The sequence below is a fragment of the Oratosquilla oratoria genome, chromosome 12 (genome assembly GCF_046742065.1).
Source record: "Oratosquilla oratoria isolate Oo_2021 chromosome 12, ASM4674206v1, whole genome shotgun sequence".
Taxonomy (NCBI): Eukaryota; Metazoa; Arthropoda; class Malacostraca; order Stomatopoda; family Squillidae; genus Oratosquilla; species Oratosquilla oratoria.
The window spans coordinates 4042339-4056406 of NC_134788.1; the positions used below are offsets into that span (position 1 = coordinate 4042339).

A 14068-nucleotide genomic window follows, 5' to 3' on the forward strand; every position below is an offset into this window, starting at 1 on the left:
GGAAAAAAATCTACAAAGTTGAAACACAAATGGAAGAAAAATGGATGATTCTGATGAAGATTTATAAAGAAGGAATGGAAAAATATGTACCAGAGCAAAAACAAAAGAGGGTGTACACAAAATGCTGGTTTAATAGAAGGGGCAGTGAAGCGAAAAACAGAAGACACAGAGCTTGGAAGAGATGGAGAAGAGACGGGAAACTTAGAAAGTGGCAAATATATGTTAGCCAAAGAAACGAAACGAATACGTAAAAATACGTAGGAAAGAAAAATGTAAACACGAGAAAAACATAATAGACAAAATGTAAGGGCATAAGAGGGTCTAGGAGTTTTCCAACCAATACCCTAAGGTTTGGGTCTTTTAATGTGCGTGGATGTGGTACACATGGGAGTAAAAGGGAAGAGATAGGCAGCATGTTTGTGAGAAGAAAGATTGGCACTGAATGAAACTAAGTTGAAAGGGAGGGGAGAGTGTGAGTTTGGGAGTGTAGTTGGGAGGTTCTCAGGAGTGAAGAGAGAGCAAGGGAGAGAAGGGGTGGCTATATTAGTAGGTGAAGAGATAGGTAAATGTGTAGTGGAGTGGAAGGAGGTTTCTTCAAGGTTAATGTGGATAAGGGTGATACTGGGAGAGGAGATGTGGGTTTTTGTAAGTGCATACGGGCCTGGTGGTGAGAAGAGTGTAGAAGAAAGGGAGGCTTTCTGGATAGATTTAAATGAATACATAGAGGGATTAGGGAGGAACGTCAATGTAGTAGTATTGGGAGACCTTAATGCTAGAGTAGGAAAGGAACCAATAGAAGTGATTAAGAAGTATGGAGTTCCAGAAAAAATCGTATTGGAGAGTTGATGGTGGAGATTCGTCTAGAAAGAGAATTGATTATATCAAATACAGTGTCTAGAAAGACAGGCAGCATAAGTACACATGGGAGTGGGTGGTGGATGGAAGTGTGACAGATAGATCGTTAATGGGCTATATAGTGGTAACCAGGAGTATAGTAGGAAGAGTTAAGGATGTACATGTTCTAAGGGGAGAGAGTGGAGGAATATCAGATCATTTTCTGGTGGACGGTAAGTTGAGAGTGGGGAATAGGTGGAGAAAGAGAAAAAGGGCAGAAGGTTGGGATGTACTTAGAGTGAACTGCTTAAATGAAAAAGAAAAGGAGATGGAGTATAAAAAACTGAGAGAGGAGTGGGAGTGAAGGATAGAGTAGAACTAGGAGTGGAGGAGGAATGGGGATGGTTCAAGGAGGGAGTCATAAGGTGTGCAAAGATGGTGTGTGGAACATGGAGGACGGGGGTAAACAGAAGGAGGGGTAGGGATGAGGGAATTATATGAGAGGTACAAATTAAAGGGAAGAGAAGTAAAGCATAAGATAAGGGAGACAAAGAGGAAAGTAGATGTAAAATGGGGTTAGAGTATGACAGAAATTTTTGAAAGTAATAAAAAAAATTGGAAGGGAACTAAGAGATGAAGAGGAGGCGAATCAAGTAGAGAAGAAAAGGTAAAAGGTGCAGATGGAGAGATGATAATGGAAGAGAAGGTGATGAGAGGAAGGTGGGTAAAGTATTTTAGGGAAATGCTAAATGTGAAGGAGAATAGGGAGAGAAAGGTAGTTGCAGTGGAAAGCACTTAGAAAATGACCGTGATGAGTGAGGAAAATGGAGGAGAAATAATGAAAGATGAAGTGAAGCCAGCTGTTAAGATGAGGAGAGCAGGTAAGGCACCTGGGTTGGATGGATGCTATGCAGAGTGTCTGAAAAAAGGAGGTACAGTTATGGTGGACTGGCTAGTGAAGTTATTTAATGTTTGTTTAAGAGAGGGTAGAGTGCCGGAGGACTGTAGGAGTTCCTGTATAGTTCCACTTTACAAAGGAAAGGGGGAAAATGTGAATGTAGTAGTTTTAGAGGGATTAGCTTGTTGAGTGTAGTTGGGAAGGCTTATGGGAGGGTCTTGATTGAGAGGATTAGGAGAGGAACAGAGGGAGTAATCGGTGAGGAACAATGTTGTTCTAGGACAGATAGGGGTTACGTAGATCATATTTTTGTGGTAAGACAGATATGCGAGAAAGCTATAGGAAAAGGTAAGGATGTATTTTGGGCTTTTATGGCTTTGAAAAAGGCTTATGACAGGACAGACAGGAAGGCATTTTGGGAGCAGATATATGGGATAGAAGAAAAGCTGTTAAGAGCAGTCAAGAGTTTTTATAAAAGTAGCAGAGCTTGCGTTAGGATTAGAAATGGAGAGTGAATGGTTTGAGGTAAAGGTGGGACTTCGTCAGGGATGTTTAATTTATACATGGATGTGGTGGTGCGAGAGGTGAATGCAAAGGCAGTGAGTCAGGGATGGGAGATGGTTTAAGAAAATGGAGAAAAGTGGGAGATAAGCCAGTTGTTGTGTGCTGACGACACTGCGCTTGTAGCAGGATCGGAGGAGGGATTGAGGAAGTTGGTGACAGAGTTTGGGAGAGTGTGTGAAAGAAGCAAGTTGAAGATAGATGTGGGTAAATGTAAGGTGATGAGATGTACAAGGGAAAAAATGGCAGCGGACTGGAAGTGAGTATTAAGGGAGAGAGACTGGAGGAAGTGGATAGTTTTAGATACTTGGGTGCGAATGTGGCAGGAAAGGGAGGAGTGGGGATCGAGGTAGAATGTAGATTAAGAGAAGCGAGTAAATGCCTTGGGTGATTAAAAGTGTAATGAGAAATAGACATATGGGAACGGATGTTAAGAGGGGATTGTATGAAGGAGTGATTGTGCCAACAGTACTGTATGGGGTAGAAACATGGAACATAAGGAAGAGAGAAGGAGTTTGAATGTGTTTGAGATGAAATGCCTAAGAAGTATGATAGGGGTTACTAGGCTGGATGGAGTGAGAAATGAGAAGGTAAGGAGGAGAACAGGGGTGGAAAGGGAGTTGGGAGATAGGGTGGATGAAAGAGTATTGGGATGGTTTGGACACATAGAAAGAATGAGTGAAGAAAGACTGGTAAAAGAGGTGTGGATGGCAGAAGTGGAAGAAGTGAACATGAGGGGGCGTTCTAGGATGAGAAGGATGGATAGGGTAAAAGGGGCATTGGGGAAGAGGGGAATGTCTGTTGAGGAAGGACGGGAGAGGACAGAAGACAGGGGTGAATGGAGAATGGTTGTACAGTATATGGATGAAGTTGTGATGTATGAGATGGAATGGGTTGGGGATGGGGGGTGAGGGAGTACGTGTGAAAAAAATTTGACGCAGCCCGCAGGAATTTCTCCCCATCTTCTCCTTTTCTGCATGTGGAGACGGAGAGGGGGGGGGGTCGCCGATTTATTTAAGCGGCCTTGCTTTGAATGTGTTATATCTTGCGACACTGCTTCTGACCCAGGGCGGTGGACATGATGCAGGGATGACCCGTCATCCAGGGTGTGCCAAGATAAGAAGGAGGGAAGAGGGTGGAGGGGAGTGGAGTTTGACAGGTATGGAATGGGTGGGAGTGGTTTTTATGCCTTTGTTTTTTGGATACCTCCCTTATAAGGAAAAAAACCTTTGGTATATATATGTATATAGAAATTGAAATAGAATTGGAAACTGAAAGCAAACTACATTTTCTAGATATACTGGTGATCAGAAGTTGTGACCAACTGTCCTTAGTTTACATAAAACCCACCCACACAAGTAGTTATCTACATTTTTTTTAGCTCTTAGGTTATACAGTCCACAACATCTGGATAATGAATCAGGAATAGTATGGCCACAATTAATGAAAATGGGATATTCAGACGGTTTTTTAAATCTCTTAGCAAACCAAAAACTAGTTACTGTAAGGACAACTCAAACTTTAATAACAAATACAAATGGGACAACAGATGTATTAAATTACCCTAGTGATTCTACCGACAATGTTTCTGAATTACTTACTTCTGATCAATTGAAATTGATCTCACTCCAATAGCCCATTTTCGAAAGTAGTGAATGTGTATAGAAGAATTCAGAAGAATAACAATCCAGATGTTTACAAGTTACCTTGCAAAGATTGTAAACAAGTGCACTGGCGACAAACTGGTCGAAACCTCACAACCAGGATCAAGGAACACAAGAACTCTATCAAATGCGCACAATAAAACTCTGCAGTGTTCCTTCATTCCTACAACAAAGATCACCGTATAGATTGGGAAGAGGCTAATATGATTTATAAATCAAATTGTAGTTTTAAGAGGAAAATAGAAAAATCTTTCATAAAAGATTTCACAAATTACAACATCTCAAAAGGTCAATGGACACCTGGCTACATAACATCATTATCAGTCAATTTTTTTTCTTCAAATGTCACTGTATTTAATAACCAACGTACACCCCACTAGGAGCACGTTCCTGAGTCTCTTCCCCTGTCCTTCTGTTCTGTGCACCATCTTTATGTATATAATCTTGTACTTCCCCTTTTGTAGTCCATCTGCCGAAGAGGACCTCAGAAAATGGTCGAAATATAGAGAAAAATGCTTTCACACCAAATCTTATTTTCTAATAGTGGGATTTTAAGTTTAACTTAATATTGTGTTACATTATTTTATCCTGATATGTATATATATATATATATGTATATATATATGTATATATACATGTGTGATATATATATATATATATATATATATATACATATGGATATATGCATATATACATATATACATATATATATATATATATATATATATGTATATATATATTCATATATATATATGATTTATATACATATATATATATATATATATATATATATATATACATATATATATATATATATATATATATATATATATATATATAGTTTCTCTTGATAATGGAGATAGCCAGTTAAGGCATGAACCTTACCTCACCTGTCTCACTCCTATCTATTTGTTTTCCTTCCGTTTTAGCTTGTGGATAAAGAATAATCCTTGACCCCCCCTCCCCACACACACACTGCTGGGGTCAAAAGCAATGCAGCAAATCACAGCACATCTATAGCAGGACCCCATCACTTCATTTACATGGGAACCATGCCTATTTGTCCCCCTGAAACGGGGAAACGGGGAAAATTTTCTTTGGTCTGCATTAATTTATAGTCCATAATAATTCTCCACTCTCACCTATCTCTTACCTACTCTCATCTTTGCTTAACAGAATTCCCCCCCCCCTTTTTTTTTTTTTACTGAAGGTACCCTTTACCTTATCCATCCATCTCATTCTTGGACCTCCCTACAATTTCACTTCGTCCACCTCTGCTTTTCACACTCTTTTTGCCAGACTTTCCTCCCTTATTCTTTCCATGTGTAAAAACCATCCCAGTATTCTTTCATCAGCCTTATATTTCAATTCCCTTTCTACCACCTCCTCACCCATTTTTCACTTTATATTTCTTAAGTACTTCATTTCTGCCAAGTCTGCCCCATATAGTGTCATAGGTGCAATCACCCTCCTCATATTATTTTCTCTTTACATCAATCCCAATGTATTTGTTTTTCATGATACTTTTCATTCCCAGAGAAATTTACTTGCTTTTTTTTTTACTACAGATTTTACCTTCACCCCAACACCTCCATTCCTTGCTACTTGTGACCCTAAATATTCAAAACTATCCACTTCCTCTAACCTCTCTCATTTAAGACTTACCTCCAACTTACTCCCACCCTCAACCCTTATACATCTCATCACCTCACCTTGACTTTACCCACATTTATTTTCAATTTCCTCCTATCACATAAGGTTCACCTTCCATTTCCCTTCACTCTATCTCTAATTGCCTGCCCATCACCCTCACACTTAGCTCCCGTATCACGTCATCCATGTGCACGTTGAACAGCCATGGTGACATGACACAATCCCTGGCCTAGCCCACCTTCACCTCAGACCACTCAATCTCATAATTTCCAACTCAAACAGAAGCTCTTTTGCTCATATAAAAGCTTTTGACTTCCCTTAACAGCCCCCCGTAGATCTGCAATACTTCCCACGATGACTTCCTGTTGACCCCGTAATAAGCCTTCTCTAGACACATAAAGATCCAAACAGGGCCCTCACATGTGGGCGGGGGCGGGTGTGGTGGTGGGTGGTGGCATATGCCCTGGGGCGGCACATTTAGTGTGGCGGCAATTCTAGTTTGGACATGCCGCTCACAAGGTTGACATAGTAATTATGATAAAAAAAAAAAAGGTAAAGGAGCCCTGAATATTTTACCGTGATATACGAATTTTGCGTCAGAATCAACGGAATATGAAATATTTTTCCCTTATCCTTTCTGCAATAGGGACATTAAATACAATTTTTAAAATCCGTTCAATTATTTCGCAAGGCAATAGCTAAAACAGGTTGTATGGGATGGTGGAGATGGGAAGTGGTGATGGGGGAGCGGGGGGAGGCATCACTGAGAACTTTGCCACGAGACGACACTTTGCTGGGGGGCGGCACTTATGCACTTAAAGGCTCTGGATCCAAAAATCATCTTAATTTTTTGTCAAAATCTCTTCGCATATCTGTTTTACCACAAGGAATTAATCTACATTTCCTAAACTCACACAGTTCTTCAGCAATTATTTTCTCTGTTCTTCCCTTAATCCTTTGAATGAACACCTTACCATGTCTTTCCAAATACTCTCAACAAACTGATCCCTCTAAGATTACATTCACATTTGTTCCCTTTTCCTTTGTACATCTAAACTGTATAAACACCCCTCCAGTTTTCTGGCACACTCATCTCCCTTAGCCATACATTAAACAACGTTACTAGCCAATCCAATATAGCCGTTCCTCACTTTGTCAGACACTCCGCATGGGACCCCTCCAACCTAGGTGCCTTATCAGCTTGCATGGCATCGTCTATCACAGTCATTTTCCTAGCACCTCTCACTGCCGAAGTCAAGACCTCACTAACCTCCTCCACATTTAAAAATTCTCTGAAATACTTTACCCTTCTTTCCGTTACCGTAAACACTTTCATTAACATCTGTCCATTTGCATTATGACAGGTGATATATATTTTGTTTGCATTTTCCAATTTTCTAACTATAATTCTGCCATCTAGAGGATGTTAAAAACAAATTCTTCAAAGCTATACATATATTTCGACATTTTATCTTAAAAGAGACATCATCAGGAATATATCTAAATTAATAGTAATGAAATGTAAAGGGTTGTATAACTATAATGATAAATACAAATTAGGTACAGTAAGAATTGCAAATTACCGTATCTACAAAAATGGGCACAATGCTCCCAAGCACAATTATGACTACTTAGATAAATAAAGGAGCTATACAAGTTCCAAAATCTTATGACGAGCTAGGCAGCTTGACCTTCTTAAAAGCTCCAACTATCAAAATCTAGTCTAACATAACCTCGTGCATTGTGCTGTTGAATATTTCGCTGAGGGTGAGAAGATATCCCCTTGCCCCCTGATTCTCCTTCCCTCCACCTCCAAATCTTCTCTCTCATCTCCTGCCGAATTTGAGGATGTGAAGCTATGGTGAACAGAGTCCCCCACAAGAACATATTGAGGCATAGGTGTATAGTCGCAGGATGTGGGTGAGCAGCTTCTTGGGAGAAAGTGTAAGGACAACTAGCCTTAAGCGTCAGAGCATGTATGTTTGGGCTATGGCCATAATACTCTTGTGAGAAACATATTTGTAGGCTACCAAAAGCACAATTCCGGGCTACGCCCGGCAACCCTGTCCCAGCCAGAGGGACGCTACTTTTCGGTACGCCCCGAGGGTACTTAAGGCGTGTGAGGTCAGGTCACGGTCAGTATCCTTTCAGACTTGGGCCGGCCAACACGTGTATGTATGCCAGTTTCCATTCAATAAAGTGCCGAACCTAAACCGACTGTCAATCTCTCCCAGTGTCACTAGCCCAGTAACAGCCCCCTACTTACAAAGCCACTTAGTTCGTCATACGATTAAGGAACCAAGATAGCTCCTTTGTGTATCTAAGTAGTCATGATCGTGCCTGGGTTCATTGTACCCATTTTTGTAAGTACTGTAATTTTAATTCTTACTGTGTCTTATTCGTATCTATCATTATACATGTACAGTCTTTTATATTCACTTGTTATTCTTGCAGACACCATTCCTGTTGATGTCTCTTTAAAGACGAAAAGTCAAAACATATGGATAACTTCAGAGAACTGGCTTTTGAACACCCTCCATATATGGCCAATAATACATACATACATACATACATACATATACCAAAGGCTCTTTTCCCCCTTACACGGGAGGTAGCCAAAAGAAAAAGGCATAGAAACCACTCCCACCCATTCCATCCCCTACATACTCCACTCCCCTCCACCCTCCACCCACCCTCTTATCTTGGCACCTCCTGGATGACGGGTCATCCCTATATCATGTCCACTGCCCTGGGTCAGAAGCAGTGTCGCAAGACACAGCACATCCACAGCAAGGCAGCTTAATTAATTCGGTGACCCCCCCCCACTCTCTCCGTCCCCCCATGCATAAAAGGAGAAGATGGGGAGAAATCCCTTAGGGTTGTGTCAATTTATTTCTCATACATACTCCCTCACCCCCCATCTCCCACCCACTCCCCCTCATGCATCACAGCATCATCCATACACAACCCTTCTCCATTCACCCTTATCTTCTGTCCTCTCCCGTCCTTCCTCAACAGACATTCCTCTCTTTTCCAATGCCCCTTTTACCCCATCCATCCATCTCATCCTAGGACGGCCCCTCATGTTCACTCCTTCCACCTCTGCCTTGCACACCTCTTTTACTTGTCCTTCACTCATTCTTTCCATGTGTCCAAACCATTCCAATACTCTTTCATCAACTCTATCTCCCAACTCCCTTTCCAGGTCCTGGAGCCGCAGCGTCTACGTCGTGGGACCACCCCCCAACCCCAAGAGTTGGGGGCCAAACGACGGCAACCAGCCCTGGCCACCGGCTCTACGCAGGTGGCACCGATCACCAAGAGGAGCCACAACTGCCTTGGGGAGTACCAAAATCCTTTTTTACAACATGCACTATTATGTTTTTTCTGCACCGAGGGGTGATTTTCCGGCGATCACCCCTCTTCTTCTACTTTTAGCCGGAGATGTAGAGAGCAATCCTGGGCCCACCACAAAATACACATGCCCAACATATTCTAAACCCATTACCTCAAGCAGACAGACAAAGGACTCAGTTCAGTGCAATATGTGCAAAAACTGGGCCCACCTCACTTGTACAACACTTGCTGACACAAACCAATACACAAACACTTGGATATGTTCTACCTTCCCTCCAATAACCCCACTCCCACCTCCCCAACCACAGCCAGCACCCTCACCCACTCCCAATTTCCCTTCGCCCTTAACCCCAATCAGTACTCCCCTTCCTTTGTCCCCAATCTCTCCTTTCCCCCCCTCTAACCCAGATCCTATACCTTCCCCATTAACACCCCAACCTCAACCCCAAACGGCAACATACAACACATACAGAACACACAACATCAACATATTACAACACAACATTGACGGTATTAACACGAAAAAACATGAACTCGAACACTTTCTTAAACAACACAACATACACATTGCAATTATACAAGAAACAAAACTAAGACACTCACACAAAACACCATAATTTCATAATTACACCACCATCAGACAAGACCGGACCGACGGCAATGGCGGTGGACTCATCACCCTGATCCACCACTCCTGTCTTGTGGACACAAGCGCCACAACCAAAATTCTCCTCCCTACCACAGATAACACTACAGAAATCCAATCCATTCGAATCCACACAGGCAACAAATCAACACTGACAATAGTTAACATGTACATCCCCCCCCCCCAATCATCCCCCACAGTTCCAAACACCTTCAGGCCTCAATTTAGCCAACTAGCCTCAATCCCCAACCTGATCATGGGTGGTGACTTCAACGCCAAGTCGTCGGCCTGGTATGTCGACAACCCTGACACAGACAGACAACACTTGATATACAGACTCAGTTTGACTCATTGACTATCATGAACAACACACATAATCATACACATATCCCACACCAAGCCCTCTACACTCCCTCCTCTCCTGATATCACCTTTTGCTCCCCCTGCCTAACCCCAACAACATCATGGAGAGTGGTCGGAACCCTTGGTTCTGACCACCTTCCAATCATCATCACCACCAAAACAAGATGCACCCCAGTTGGCCACAGACACACATACACCAATTACAAGAGAGCAAACTGGGAAGCTTTTACTGAAGAGACAGAACAACATTTTGAAACCCTTAACAGTACACCAATTACAAACATAAATAATGCTGTGCACACTTTTAATACAATCATAAAAAACACAGACAAGAGATACATCCCTAGAGGCAACAGAAAATCACACAACCCCAGCTTCACACCAGAAATCCAAGGCCTCATCAGACAACGAGACACACTAAACACAATATCCCCACACCTATCCCTCAAAACATAGCACACCAAATACAAAAACTAAACACTGTGATTGCCAATAAAATACACGAACAAAAAACACAAAATTGGCAAAACTTTATCAATACACTTGATCACAAAACAAACACCAGCAAATTGTACAAAACACTCAACAGCATTACACTATCCAACAGTAACACAACACGCTCTCACGCAGCAATAATCACAACAGACAATCTACCCTCAAACAGACAACAAGCAAACACACTCATGAATCATTTTGCACAGACAAATCATCTCACTTCTCACCCTGACGACCGACGCACTATTCGACGTAAGAAAGACTTTCCCACAGACTCAGACTATACACCCTTCATAGACAGTCAGACAAAACACGTAATACATAATCTCAAGCACTCATCTGCCTGTGGCCCTGATAACATAAGTAACACCCACCTAAAACACATTGGACCTCAAGGTATACACGCACTCACAAACATTGCAAACTACAGCAATTCACACAACACTATACCCGACATCTGGAAGCATGGTAAAATAATCACCATTCCAAAACCGAACAAAGACCCAACAATCCCAACATCGCACCGCCCAATCACACTTCTCTGCACCCTCTCTAAAGTCATTGAACGCCTAATACTTAAACTTGTCACACCACATATTCCCCTTGCTGACTCACAACACGGTTTTAGGCCCCTACACTCCACAAACACTCTTCTGATAAATCTCACACAAAGAACTTTAGATGGAATCAATTCAGATAGGCCCCACCACAGAGCACTTCTTATGACATTAGACATTAGTAAAGCTTTTGATGCTATCCCCCGCCACAACCTAACAAATAAAATATATAACACAGGCATGCACAATAACACCAAAAGATGGCTGGCCAATTATCTGGCAGGTAGGAATGCTTACGTGTCATATAATGGCCAATCATCGCACATCAGAAATATTAAGAATGGAGTACCACAGGGTTCTGTTCTATCCACCACGGTCTTTAATCTATACATGCATGACTTACCCACACCAGACACCTCAGAAATACAAATCTCTTCCTACGCAGACGACATAACAATCACATGCACACATCGTAACAGAGACAAAGCTGCAGAAATAATCCAGCCATACCTTGATACACTCAACACATGATTCATCACAAACAGACTCAAAATAGCTCCAACGAAATCTACAGCAACACTTCTCACCAACTGGACAAGAGAACACAAATACATACCTCATCTCTACATCAACAACACTCTAATTTTCCACACACAAACACACCGAAAATTCTTGGTGTAACATACGATACATCCATGTCTTTCAAACAATACATCACAAACATAAAAAAGCGAATGCACACCTAGACTTAACGCACTTAAGTCAATCACTGGAACAACATTTGGACAAAACAAAGAAACTAATACAACAATATACAAACAATGCATACGCTCAGTGATGAATTATGCGAGTCCTGCATGGGTTCCTAATCTCAGTGAGACACACCACAACACCCTTCAAATCATACAAAACAAAGCCCTAAAAACAATTACAGGCTGCACAAATACAACACCTACAGACCATTTACACCATGAAACAAAAGTCCTCAAAGTCAAGGACCACCTCGACATGAGAGGCAAACAAACACTTGCCGCAGCTACCACAAACACATCACACCCGCTACACTGCATAGCAGAACACCCACACACATCAAGAAACATTAAAACAACACCCAAAGATTTGTATCACACACAGATACTCTCTTCTCTTCCTCCACAACCACCAAATACCAGCCTCCGGAAACATATTCATAATCATATCACTCACCGCTCCATTAACACACTGAAAGACAACACACTGCTGCATGCTAGACCCCCTGATATCCACCCTTCTGAATCCTCTCTCCCACGAAAGGATAGAGTCCACTTGGCCAGACTGCGGTGCGGCCACCACCCAGCACTTCTAAGCTACCAGAAGAGGCTGGATGACCGCATTGTGAACAGCTGCCCAGGATGTAACACTTCACCCCATACCATACAACACATAATGGAAGACTGCATTATACACAATCATGCACGCAAACAACACAACATACACTCTATAAAGAATTTGTGGGAAAACCCAGTTTCGGCTGTGGCATTCCTTGGGGAGACGGGACTGCTCGGACAGTCTAGGGAACGACAACAACAATAATTCTCTTTCCACCCTTGTTCTCCTCCTCACCTCATTTCTTACTATCTAGCCTAGTAACCCCTAGATATACAGTCTTTTATATTCAATTGTTATTCTTGCAAACATTATTCCTGTTGATGTCTCTTTAAAGAGAAAAAGTAAAAACATATGGATAATTTCAGAGAACTGGCTTTTGAACACCCTTCAGAACCAGATATGGCCAATAATAGAGAACATAAGAACATAAGAATGAAGGAGACTGCAAGAGACCATAAGGCCTACACAAGGCAGCTCCATACCCATCACCACCTGTCATCCCCATCCATAAAGTTGTCTAACTGTTTCTTAAAATAACTGATAGTTTCAGCGCTCACTACATGGTTATCTAAGTCTATTCCATTCGTTGACCACCCTATTAGTAAAGCAATTCTTGCCTATTTCCTTCTTAAATCTAAACTTGTCCAGTTTAAATTAATTATTGCGAGTCCTGCCCTGTTGTTTTATTATGATGACCTTGTTTGCATCACCCTTGTTAAAGCCTTTGATCCACTTGAACACCTCTATTAGATCACCCCGCAATCTGTGCCCTTCCAGAGAGTGTAAGTTTAGGCTTCTAAGCCTCTCCTCGTAAGGCAAATTTCTGAGTCCATGTATCATTTTGGTCATTCTTCTCTGAACTGATTTTAGTGAATTTATGTCCATTCTATAGGACGGAGACCAAAATTGTACCGCATAGTCAAGGATGGGTTTAACTATCGCTAGATAGAGTTTTATAATTATCTCTGCATTTCTATTCGTTACCGTCCTAGTAATGCTCTGTTAGCTTTATTCCTGGCGGTAATGCACTGTTTCCTGGTTTTAAGGTCTGGACTCACTAGAACTCCCAAGTTTCTCTCGCACTCAGTTTTCTCTAAAAACGTCTTATCTAAGCTGTATCTATTTTTGGGGTTGTGTAGCCCTAAGTTTAACATGCTACACTTAGGTTTTCCTTGATGGGTAAACCCAGCATCCGAAATAGCTATGAAGAATGAAGTAAAGCACAAGGATAGGTCAGAAACCAGCTAGATGAACTGTGTGTAAAGCCAGGTTTACACGCTACGATAAATTGTAGCGATTTATTGTAATGAAAAGGTTGTTACAATTTGTCATTACGTGTAAACAGGAGATCGTAGCGATCGTAGCGATCGTAGCGATTTATCGCTACGATCTCCTGTTTACACGTAATGACAAATTGTAACAACCTTTTCATTACAATAAATCGCTATAATTTATCGTAACGTGTAAACCTGGCTTAAGATCTCTGAAGAAGGGTATGTATACTGGAAACGTTAGATACATAAAAAAAAAAAAAAAAAAAAAAAAAAAAAAATAAAAACCTCTCTCCTGTGTTTTTTTTCCTTGTTCCCCTACCTTATACAAATACATAAGGGAAGAGGGAGTTGTGTTTGCATATGATAGGAACCATTATATCTTCATATTTATTTTTCTC

General features: G+C 41.4%; 1 protein-coding gene across 1 annotated transcript in view; it reads right to left on the minus strand.

Annotated features, from left to right (window-relative positions):
• Positions 1 to 14068, minus strand: part of LOC143030916 (polycystin-1-like protein 2) — a 292044-nt gene that overhangs the window by 219372 nt on the left and 58604 nt on the right. The gene's annotated exons all lie outside the window — the stretch shown is intronic.